The sequence below is a fragment of the Eleutherodactylus coqui genome, chromosome 7 (assembly GCF_035609145.1).
Source record: "Eleutherodactylus coqui strain aEleCoq1 chromosome 7, aEleCoq1.hap1, whole genome shotgun sequence".
In the NCBI taxonomy this organism is placed as follows: domain Eukaryota; kingdom Metazoa; phylum Chordata; class Amphibia; order Anura; family Eleutherodactylidae; genus Eleutherodactylus; species Eleutherodactylus coqui.
In genome coordinates, this window is record NC_089843.1 from 123,362,389 (window position 1) to 123,375,597 (window position 13,209).

The window sequence follows — 13,209 nt, forward strand, 5'->3', positions numbered from 1 at the left end:
AAGCAGATTCCTATCCATCACTGAACCATCAAAGAGGCATCCGATTGGTCCAAATAAATAAAACCAGCAGCGGATGGCATGGCCTCACAAAAGCCATAGAGACCGCAAGCGAGGTTTCGCTAAGTAGAATGAGGTTTGCAATCACAGAGTTGAACACAAGGCCTTAGTTTGATACGGTGATGTAGGGAATATGGGGTTTTGAAATATAGATAAAAATTTTCTGCATTTTATTCTACCGTTCATTCCCATTTAAGTACTGTATCTGCTCCATGGACAATGCTACCCAGTACATGTCTTGTCCAATGCATGCATGCCTTGAATAGCTTCTTAAGAATTAATGTCTTTACACTAGATGAAAGCAGATTTTTGGATCAAAATATGCAGGTTGCAACACCCAGAAGGACTGGAAATCTGAAGAGGAGTTTAGAGTTCTCTGAGAAGACACTGGCTGTGGCCAATGAAGAGGAGGATGGTGGAGGTGGGCAAGCACAGGGCCCAGTGGTCAGTAGTTGGGTAACATTTAGAGGAAGGAGTAGGGAGTCTAGTCCTAAGCTAGAACACTTCTGTAAATATATCTGTTTGTCTAGTATTAGGGATAAAAGGCCAGAGTTAGCATGACTGCATAGGAAGGATGGGACAAGAAAGGCAGCAAAGGTCAGGCAGATGCTAGTAGGGGGGATTCTAATACTGGGTGGACAGACATCTGCCGCTGAGACCATGGATGCTGTTGTCTTTTGGTGCTTCGGGTCAGCATATTATTGATCATTAGATATATTGCTGGGTAGGGCTAGGGAAGACCTGACAGGCATGATTCACATCGGCATCAATGACAATATCAATGGGACATGGAAGGTCCTTAAAATGGTTTGGGGGAACCTGAAGGGAAGCTCTAAGGTACAATAGTGTTTTCAGAAACACTACCAGTGTCACCAAAAAGACAACAGGAGCGTAGGTAGATAAAGAAGTAGCTTAGAAATTGGTGCAGGGCGGTAGGGTTTGGGTTTACAGAGAACTGCGTTGACTTCTTTCTTGATTACAGGCTGTATGGTAGTGATGGGCTGCGCCTTAATGTGTACAGCTGTGCTAGGGAAAACCGGTTAAACAGCTAGATGAGCTTTTAAATTAGGTTTGGGGGATAAAGGGTAGTTATACAATAATGGGGTTGGAATAGCTAGAGACAGGTATGTAGCTGGGGTTCATGGGCATTAAGGGTAGTTGGGGTTAGCAAGGGAAGTAGGAGGGAAACTACAGTAGACATAAATATGTACCTAACAAGAATAAATGTGTTCAAAATATCAAATATTTGGTGCAAATGCAAGCAGCTTTGCAAATAAAATGATTGGATTATAATTAGAGATGAGCGAACATACTCAGTAAGGGCGATTTCGCAATTGAGCACCGCGATTTTCGAGTACTTCACTACTCGGGTAAAATTACTCGGGTGCGCCGGTGGTGAGCGAGGGGTTGCAGAGGGGAGTGGGGGGGAGAGGGAGAGAGGGCTCCCCCCTGTTCCCCGCTGCTACCCCCCGCTCCGCCGCGCCCCCCCTGCCCCCGGCGCACGCGAGTACTTTTCACCCGAGTAGTGAAGTACTCAAAAATCGCGGTGCTCGATTGCGAAATCGCCCTTACCGAGTACGTTCGCTCATCTCTAATTATAATCCCAATGACAGATTTAGATGATACAGCAGGTATAAGAGACACCTGGCTGGATGAGAGCCATGAGTGCGTTACAAATGTGGAAGGCTTCACTGTGCTCAAAAAATATTTTAAAAATGTAGAGCGACTTGCCTGTTTGTTAAATCCAGACAGTTGTGGCAGAGTAGAGTCTTTATGGGTGAATATCCATAGTGCAGGTGGCAGCGGTAAACTACTAATCCTCTGGTAGGGATGCGTTTGTTGGGTGTTTTGATCAAATTATGAAAGCCCATCTGCCAGCATTAAGACAACATTTTTTAGATGGGACCCTACGCTAACAGATTTAAAGGGTAACTAAACTTCAGAAAAAACTTCCAACATGTCATAAGTAGAGATCAGTATTGGTTCAGGTGCTGATACCTGCACCAGTAGCTAAAACGAACAGGCAGAAGTGTTCAGCTGAGTGCCGTGTCTGTTCTGCTGTTTCCATCCTTAATTGAAGTAGTGTACAAAGAAAGTCTGTGGAGTTATTACATGGTTTGCTGATAATACCTGTCCGGACGCATCTCTCAGCTAAGCCCTCCTGCCCATTTGTTTAGTGATCTGTGGGAATGTCAGCACCTGGACCCTTACTGAGCAATACATGTCAGAATTTACACTTAAACGCTCTTATCTATTTGGGCCTATTCCCCCTAATGAAATCAGGACAACAGGATCCTGCTATTAGTCTGTTTTAATTAAAATCAGCCTTGGGCATATGTAAAGGAGATGTATGTCCAAAATGGCGGAAGCCACTCCTCCAAACACAATGCAGAACAACAATTAGAAATTCCCTGTGAAATAATGTGTGCAGGTACATTGGACTGCAACATAAAGAGAAAACAAAAACCAGCTCACCAGCCTGATCTACACTTCAAGTAAACGGCACGGACCACACCTGACCAGATGTATGCAGGAAAACCATAGAGGAAAAAGAGAACGGTCCGGCTCTTCCAGTCGATCTAAATGTAAAGAACTTCCCTTTATTAATTATAAAGAAAAGTCCGTTTTGACAGCAACCCAAGAGAAAATCACTTCTGCTGACATGTTTCCAATGACAATTCGGGGTGTCCTTTGTCATAGCCAAATATCACTATGGCTGCAATGCTAAAGCAAGTATACATAAAGGGTGCAGCAGCGCTGTATGAGTTTCAAGAAATATGTGCCATTGTGCCACTTATCAGTCCAGGGGGCAGCAGATGAAGAGTACTTGAGGTAGCCCAAGCTGATCCTTTGTACCAGGGTCCATGAGCCAAGCTACACCCCTCGTTTGTTCCTTTATAAAACACCATTTTCTATTATTCTCTAGGAGTGTCCCTATAAACACGGCAACACAAAGCACATACATGACAAGCATTCCTACAGTTCAATGTTCTCTCATCCCCCATCACTACCCTCAACCAAAACCTGAAAAGTCAGAGTTAAGTATTCCTTTTCTCTTAACCCAAACCATTCTCAAAGCTGTCTAGGAAGCCATAGCAGTACTCACCACTTTATGCATTCTTTCTTTTAGAAGAAGCTTAAACTGTACTCCTATTAGCCATTCCTTAAACACGTTCTCAAAAACTGGTCTTTATATAAAAATATTAAATGGGTGATCATCTCAGACTCAGTACTATATAATTCTATTTTCTATACAAGATTGGCCATTTAACTATTAACTTCAATGGGTGATGGAGATATTTTCGCCTTCACAGACTAGACTTTTGAAAATAATGACAGAGACTAAAAAGCTGTTCACATCATGGTAAAGGCATCCATTTGAGGTCTACATCTGGAAATACATACTTGTATGCCAAACTCCTGCAGGCGACACCTCTGGACATTAATGAGATATCTGCAGCTCATATAGTAAGCCATTAATTACTCTATAGTTTTTCTATATATTTATTGCTAAATCAGCCTAATAATTCCTTAGTATTAGTTTTCTTCTTTATACTATATGTACCAAGATATTACAACACTAGTGTGAGGAATTTTCATTGGCTCTATCTTTAAATCTTCATTCTATACTTGCAGTCATTTATTAGCGAACGATTAAGTGAAATATCTGAAATAAATTCTAATGTAACAGTGACACCAGTGGAGAAGAGGAATACGTACAAGGAGCAATTATTACTATTACACCATTGTACACATTGACACCAGTGGAGAAGAGGAATACCTACAAGGAGCAATTATTGCTATTACACCATTGTACACATTGACACCAGTGGAGAAGAGGAATACCTACAAGGAGCAATTATTACTAATACACCATTGTACACATTGACACTGGTGGAGAAGAGGAATACCTACAAGGAGCAATTATTACTAATACACCATTGTACACATTGACACCGGTGGAGAAGAGGAATACCTACAAGGAGCAATTATTACTAATACACCATTGTACACATTGACACCAGTGGAGAAGAGGAATACCTACAAGGAGCAATTATTACTATCACACTATTGTACACATTGACACCGGTGGAGAAGAGGAATACCTACAAGGAGCAATTATTACTAATACACCATTGTACACATTGACACCAGTGGAGAAGAGGAATACCTACAAGGAGCAATTATTACTATCACACTATTGTACACATTGACACTGGTGGAGAAGAGGAATACCTACAAGGAGCAATTATTACTATTACACCATTGTACACATTGACACCAATGGAGAAGAGGAATACCTACAAGGAGCAATTATTACTATTACACCATTGTACACATTGACACCAGTGGAGAAGAGGAATACCTACAAGGAGCAATTATTACTATTACACCATTGTACACATTGACACCAGTGGAGAAGAGGAATACCTACAGGAGCAATTATTACTATTACACCATTGTACACATTGACACCCGTGGAGAAGAGGAATACCTACAGGAGCAATTATTACTATTACACCATTGTACACATTGACACCAGTGGAGAAGAGGAATACCTACAAGGAGCAATTATTACTATTACACCATTGTACACATTGACACCAGTGGGGAAGAGGAATACCTACAGGAGCAATTATTACTATTACACCATTGTACACATTGACACCAGTGGAGAAGAGGAATACCTACAGGAGCAATTATTACTATTACACCATTGTACACATTGACACCAGTGGAGAAGAGGAATACCTACAAGGAGCAATTATTACTATTACACCATTGTACACATTGACACCAATGGAGAAGAGGAATACCTACAAGGAGCAATTATTACTATTACATCATTGTACACATTGACACCAGTGGAGAAGAGGAATACCTACAAGGAGCAGTTATTACACCATTGTACACATTGACACCAGTGGAGAAGAGGAATACCTACAGGAGCAATTATTACTATTACACCATTGTACACATTGACACCGGTGGAGAAGAGGAATACCTACAGGAGCAATTATTACTAATACACCATTGTACACATTGACACCAATGGAGAAGAGGAATACCTACAAGGAGCAATTATTACTATTACATCATTGTACACATTGACAGCAGTGGAGAAGAGGAATACCTACAGGAGCAATTATTACTATTACACCATTGTACACATTGACATCGGTGGAGAAGAGGAATACCTACAAGGAGCAATTATTACTATTACACCATTGTACACATTGACACCAGTGGAGAAGAGGAATACCTACAGGAGCAATTATTACTATTACACCATTGTACACATTGACAGCAGTGGAGAAGAGGAATACCTACAATGAGCAATTATTACTATTACACCATTGTAGCCCGTTTAAGAAAATTTGAACTATTGCAGTAAATTATCAGAATATTCATGATCTATTATAAAGACAGGACTAGATCACACCACTTGCGTGATCCTTGTTAGGCTGTACTCCTCAAATCACATAACGCACTTGTTGGGACAATCTTAGTTACATAATTTTTCTGCTTAATTCCCACAAGATGTGAATAGGAAGAACAGCACATTCGTTCTAAGTCACACGGAAGCCGTATGTGAACATCTTCATGCATATACTGTATTCAGCTGCTCAGACATGTGACCTCACATTAAAGGTCCTGCACGCTATGGATGATACTTGCCAACCCCTACCTCAGATGTATTTTTAGGCCTCATTCACACGGCCGTATGCATAAAACGCTGCATGCATCACACAGCGGTTTACCAGCCTGTGGAGCAGCCGTGAGCTGGCTATCATAGTGTATGGCAGCGATAGTGCACTGTGCATGACAGCGTATCTCACGCAGATGGTCAAGCATAGTGCAACTTGTTTTTTTTTTGTTTTTTTTTAATTCGCCGCTCTGTCTCAAAGTGTCATTGCATATGTAACGCTTCCCATAAGCAACGTATTGCATATGGACAGCATTGTATACGCTACCCATAGAGAAGAATAGGGCTATTAGTGTGTGATGCGCAGTGAAATAGAGCATGCTGCAATCATTTTCACACACATCTACATACAATGAATATACGCTAATGCGCATGGATCAATTAAATCAATGTACGTTCATTGACTCCATTCACCACAGTGAAATTACGCTCATGGGAATGAGCCCTTACAGATATACAACCGCAGTGAAGAAAAGAAGAATGTTACACTTACACTACCTAGGACACCTAAACTTTACTTGTTAAAAATGACCACATAAGTTTGGTATGGTTCCTGGTAAGCCCACAAGACTATACACATGTACACATGATACTTCATGCCCGGACACATAAAAGAACCTAAAAGGGCATTTTCCAGTTGCAAAAATAAAGTTTATGAGCTGATAACATGTTTTGATCACGGATAACATATTATATTATATTATGCATCAACTTGTATAGAGAACAAGGAAAACCTGCTGTCTGTGGTGTGAGAACAATTGCTGCATCCATTATATTTAAAAGTTGCGTTATTTGTCAGATGGGACATGCCGTGGATTTTAAAAAATCTCTTCATGTGGTATTAATGGGGTGGACATGGGACACATACATACAGCCTCTTGCAACCTGTAACACAAAAGGCATTCGCATAAAAATACCATTGTTTTGCCAATAAGTTTCATGTAAACTTTAAGTTACTTGTCATGTTCTACCAGTTTTTTGTCATGGGTAGGATAAGTTCTCTTGGTGCTCTAGGTTGGGATTTCAGAAGTGCCTCCCCCTCGGGGTATGAAGTCAGATGGACAATAGTTCACTAGCACCTATTGACTGTGGTTAACTCAGAAATACATACATTTGGTTAACTCAGATACAGTAGTATCCCATCACCCATAGATAAAAATAGTCATGTATTGTTTTTGTAACTTTTTAACCATAAATTGACCCCCACTTAATGGCGCTCTATACTACTCCAACTACCTATCAGAAAATCAAAGACATAGTCAACGTCATATGGAAGCATGAATGTGACCCCTGCCTTAAAGGGGTTATCCAGCCTTTAAAAATTGATGGCTTATCTTGAGGACCTGAGGTGCATGATGGGAGTCCGCTGCCCGGGATCTCCATTGATCAGTTGATTGAATTAACCATAGTATTCATGCAAGTGCAGCAACCTCTTCAATCTTTACAATACTCAGAACAGCTGCTATAAATAATACGGCGTTCTGAGTACAAACAGGATCATGCTCAAACGTAAACATTTAAGAGGCCGCGATGATCTCACGAGCGCCATGGCCCTCTCAATCAGCTGATCAGTAGGGATCCCGAGTGACGGCCTCTACTGATCAATTATAAATGATCCATTTTCAAAGGCTGTATAACCCCTTTAATGCTCCTGGGTTATAAAAGAACAATAATTGACCCCAAGGAACATAATAGGAAGTGAGTCACACATTATAACCCTTACCTGTCACCTACAGACAAATTTTATTATGCCCTATAGAATTATACTACTTGGCCAATGGAGGAACAAATGCAATCTGAGCAACGTACTGGTGAAAGCAGCATGCTTAGACTTTATGTTTGTCGGGAAGAGTATCATCTCTCCTTAGGGAGAGCACCTAGAAGGTGACTGAGGAGACTTTTAAGGCCATTCATGCTCCTCTGGGAAATATGCAAATAAGGAAGATAGAACAATACCTCTGCATCCAATAGGTGGCGCTGCAGAGATATTGTTCTATTTTTCATATTTGCATTTAGACTGTATGTTGTTCCGGATAAACCTCTAGCCTATAGTGGTGAATGGATATCTGGAAAACAAATCCTATCAAATAGTGCTTTAAGTGGATGTCAGTAAAAGAACAGATCCAACAGACTACAAAGTACAACATTACAGATATGGTTGTGTGATCCTGGCTAAATACTGTACAACTGCACAAAATTACATCCTGTAGCTTTAAAAACTTGATGAAGTCTTAAAGGGGTTCTGACATGAAAAAAAAAAATTACTTACCTTGCCTTCTGGCCAGGGCTGATTGCCAGGCATGTCCCCTCTTTTGGGCATCTTCTCCTGTGGCTCCTAGAAGCAGAGCTGGAGTGGTCAAAATGACCGCTTCCTGCTCTGCTCCGTCCGTCAGCCATTTCCGAGGTGAACGGACGGGCGCTACATCACAAGCAGTGCTTGCTGTGGGCAGCCCGTCCATCCTGGCTGAACTCCCGAGTGCTGCGCATGCGGAGTGGAGAGGCGGCCCATCCTGACTCCTGTCAGAAGGCACCTGTCTTCTGCGCATGCGCGGATTCCCGAAGGGGGGGCTCGTCAGAGGAAGAAGAAGAGCCTGCTGGGAGATGACCCCGCTGCACAACAACAACAGAAAAAAAGGTAAGTATAAGATTTTATGTTTCAGCATGCCATTAATCGTCGGTTCCCTGTGTCCATTAGGCAGACCAGGGAACAATGGCTGCTAAAACATAAAAATCTGATTCGTGTCAGAACCCCTTTAAATACATCAACGTGAAAACTTCCCTGTCCTCGGTGTCTTGTCCATGTAATGTACTACAGACTTCACAGGCTCTTCCTACCAAATCCATACTTTAGACCCTTATTATGATACTCGATTGTGGATAATAATACACTCCAATATATTTCTAGCTCTGTTTTGTAAGCAAAGAATTGCAGCTGGAAGAGCAAATATAAATATTTAGACATCACAAAACATAAGGCTGGGACTACATGGAGACTTCTTGTAGTGCAACTTTCCAGTTGTAACTGTTGCAACTCACTGTTCCATCGGACTGCTGCTTCAGATTGATAGTTACAAAGTGGAAAGTCATACTACAAATGTAGCCCGGCCTAAGCCCATTTAGGTGGACTGTGCAGAGGGGGAGGGGTGATATTGTACAGCACACTCAGCACATGGCAAGTCTTCCAGCCTTTTGAATGCAAGCCCTGGAATACATGGGTTAGACTAGGTTCACATTGCATTGCAGTACTATGTTTGGCATATACAGCGTGAAATTCTCTAACATCCACATCTATCATACCCATGGAGTATCTGTAGCCAAACATATGAAAAGAGAGTCTCATTGTCATACATTTAATCGGTATTTACCTTAAGGAAATTAAAAAATGGAGTTGACTTTGCTTTTCAACATAATTGTATGAAAAAGAAACACAATGACAGCCAGACGAGTCATCCAGCGGTAACCGTCCCGCAGAGGACGGGCACAATAACTTGGCAGCAAATACTGGAGTGAAATGCAAACCGTTAAACTTTACTCATAAAGAGCACCGAATCTTTGTTGTTTCAAGAGGACGCACAGATACTTGTTGGTTATACATAGTGCATACAAGATGCTTATCGAGTTCACAAAATGAGTACACATGCTTGTTGGTTATATACGTTGGTTACAGGTGCTTTACAGGTGCTCTACATAATGGGTACAGATTCTTGTCAGTTGCACATAGTGGGTACAGGTGCTTAGCAGGAACACAGAGGGTACAGATGCTGGTTGGTTATATACAGTGGGTACAGATACTTGTCAGTTACACAATAGGTACAGATGCTTGTTGGTTACACATATTGGGTACAGATGCTTGACAATTACAGGTAGTGTGTACAGATGTATGTAGATTACACATAGTGGGTACAGATACTTGTTGGTTACAGACATTGGGCACATATGCTTGTCGATTACACATAGTGGGTACAGATGCTTGGCAGGAACGTAGAGGGTACAGGTGTTTGTTGGTTACACATAGTGGGTACAGATATTTGTCAGTTACACGCAATAAGTACAGATGCTTGTTGGTTACACACATTGGGTACAGATGCTTGTCGATTACACACAGTGTGTACAGATGCTTGTTGGTTACAGACATTGGGTACAGATGCTTGTTGGTTACACACATTGGGTACAGATGCTTGTCGATTACACACAGTGTGTACAGATGCTTGTTGGTTACACACATTGGGTACAGATACTTGTTGGTTACAGACACTGGGTACAGATGCTTGTCGATTACACACACTGGGTACAGATGCTTGTCGATTACACACAGTGTGTACAGATGCTTGTTGGTTACAGACATTGGGTACAGATGCTTGTTGGTTACATGTAGTGGGTACATATGCTTGTTGGTTACACATAGTGGATACAGATACTTGGTGGTTACACATAGAGTATACAAATGTTTGACAATTACCCCCTCCCATTTTTTACCCAAATGGTATGGACCTTTTGGCATACTATGTATATGTTATCAAGTCATTCTGAATGCAGTTAATATATATATATATATATATATATATATATATATATATATAGTACTAGTAGAATTGGAATTACTTTGAATTACTAAGCACTAGATGTGCTCTCTCTTTCTAATACACTCAGCGCTGAAATTCTATCCCAGAGCATATACAGTATCCCAAAACTGTACATAAACAGACTCTGCTCACTCATTTTATTGAACAGGCAGTGCAGATGTCATTCAGTTATTAATCATTACATTCCTTGAGTCGTTACACTTTGGCACTTTTTTTCCCTAATTATTAGGAAAATGCTTTTCTAGCAAGTTTCCACTATACGTACATTGTATTCTCATGGCTGTCCATCATCACCAACTTCAGACAATTTGCACCATTAAATGGTAGCCTTTAGATGGCAAAGGAAACCCTGTTATAAAACTGCCTGTGTCAGTAATGGGCATATCATGGACAGCTAGGAGCATTCCATGTATAATGTATGTTAAGAAATTGATTTTCAGTTTTCTAATAGTCATTAATAATGATTATTCCATTTGGTGCAGTAATCAGATACATTGTGATGCTCAGAAGTGCTTCCTTCAGCTGCGGGAGCATCCAGTAATATTACACAGCGCTGCAATAACTTTTAAACGTCCTGTAGTTGCCCTCCAGACTAATCAGCCGACACATGCTGTTTTATGACAACCTGTTGTCTGGAGTCTATTGATATAAAGTGCAGCCTGTAGGTTACTGACAGTGTGCAGTCTGTGGATCTGTGAACTGAATGCGTTTGTAAGGAAAACAACATTTACAGTATACTTATGGAATTGCTAGTTATGCAATTTTCTTATACATCCTTTACAGCAGATAGATAGGTGCTTTTTTTTGCACTGGAAGATTTTCTGCTGGAAGTGAGCAACAATTGCCGTTTTTCAAGTCAATCTCACTTATTTAGCTCCAGTTACATGGAGCAATCGGCACCTCTGGATGTCCCCAAATGGTTATTAGTGCAATTTTTTCAGACACATACAATTGCATGTGCCGTGGCGGCACATCGTTGTTCACATGGGACAATATGCGGCTGACAACCAATGATCTTTGGTGCTGCATGAAAAACAAACAAGCAAATTGCCCGTTTCGGTACTTTCACACGGGCTAAATTTATCTACATTCTTGAGGTGCTATAAGAATGGTCTATTTCTGTCAGCAATTCTGCTTGAAATTTGCAATGAGACTTGCGTTTTTTTAGGCAAATTCAGTGCTCCTTCACACTGGTGCATTGGCGCATGCTTTTTGCACGCTGGAATGCGCTTGCGCAAACCGCGGACAATAGCACCCATTGATTTTAATGGGTTCACTCACATTACTTGTTTTTGCGTGTGCAGTTCCGTTGGATGAAAAAATAGATTTTGTGCACATTTGCGCACCAAAGGTCCCCATACGAGTTTATGGGGGTGCACAAACATATGTGGAAAATTGAATACTTTTGCAGCCACCTGTCAGGACGCTATAAAGTTTGCAGCTAATCGCAGGGAAGGCACGGCAGACATTTTGGAAGCGTGCTCAACCAAGTTGAGGTGGAGATGCTCGTCAATTAAGTTGAGCAGGGGCTGGCTCTCTGGGACCCGAACCGCCGACTCTTCCTTCTGGGAACAACCTCTGCCATCTAACATGACTGCCAAAATCTGCACGACAGCAACCAAGGCAAAAGAACATTCTCATCTGCTCATCATCAGAAGACATGTCTCCAACCTCAACTGCTCTCTTGCAAACCCAGAAAGTACCATAGCGTCACGCCACACATGATGAATGTTTATGGGTGATAACAATGGGCTGGGTAAATGATAACAGCATAACGTATTGCTAGCGTGTTTTTATGCGCGCGCAAATGCACAGATACTGTGAACAGAAAAAAATGGAAATATACGCCATTATGGGTGCAAAAAAAAACAACTTTTCCTGCGCAAATACATTGTGCAGGAGCAAACATATTTGTGCTTACACCCATCTGCAAGAGCCTTTAGTCAAGTGAATGGCAAAGCTGAGTGCACAGAATCTTACAGAAATGCACTAAATCCATGAAACCATGTACTACGGAGCGGTAGACATTACATGTTCCACCTTATGGTGTCCCCATATTCCCCCATGTTAGTATTAACTACAATACTAGGGGCAAATGCCTATGTTGTGCAGCATGAGATGAAAAACGGCACCTTTTATTTTCTAACTGAATCTGTCCAAAAAATGCACCCAAATCGGAGGCACAGCGGGATAGAATAGAACCCTATACACTTCTATGTGTGTGACCTCAAAAAGTAATATACGAAACTTCAGGCATACCAAAGAAAGAACATTTCTGAAGCCCATTAGTAAGTACTAGGATAATATAATTTAAGGATAGGTAATAAAATTGTGAAACACAAGAGACATTCTAAATACTTGACTTTTATCTCCTCTTTAGCAATTAAGTCATAAACTAATTACTTACCTACAGTGAATGCATCATATAATCAGCAAATGACCACTACTATGTGGGGAAGTTCCTACCTCTTCACTATTGTTTTTAATGTATTTAACATCAATTAATGCAACTTTGGAAATAAAATCAATTCACTATTATTGATTTATACTGATTACCTGTTATTAGTGGTTGTATAAATTACTTACAACATCAATATGCTAATATTCTGAAACTGACTAGTCTCCTTCACTAAAAGTTTCGCAGACAACTAGGGTGTGCCACTCACTGAAAGAAGAGCAACATCCCCAAGTGTCATTTACAACAGCTCCAATAGTAAACAATTGCTGTCTACAATCACCTAGAAGAGAGGCGCATAATGAGCTTGATAAAAGTTTATCTCCATAAATGACTCCCAACAAACACTACTGCAGCTGCTTTAGGAGTCAAATCCAGTTTACAAGTATCAGCTAATGCATTTATGA

The 13,209-nt window shown here is 40.9% G+C and overlaps 1 protein-coding gene across 1 annotated transcript in view; it reads right to left on the minus strand.

The window, feature by feature from the left end:
- Positions 1-13,209, minus strand: part of LOC136573392 (cytotoxic and regulatory T-cell molecule-like) — a 113,121-nt gene that overhangs the window by 25,229 nt on the left and 74,683 nt on the right. The gene's annotated exons all lie outside the window — the stretch shown is intronic.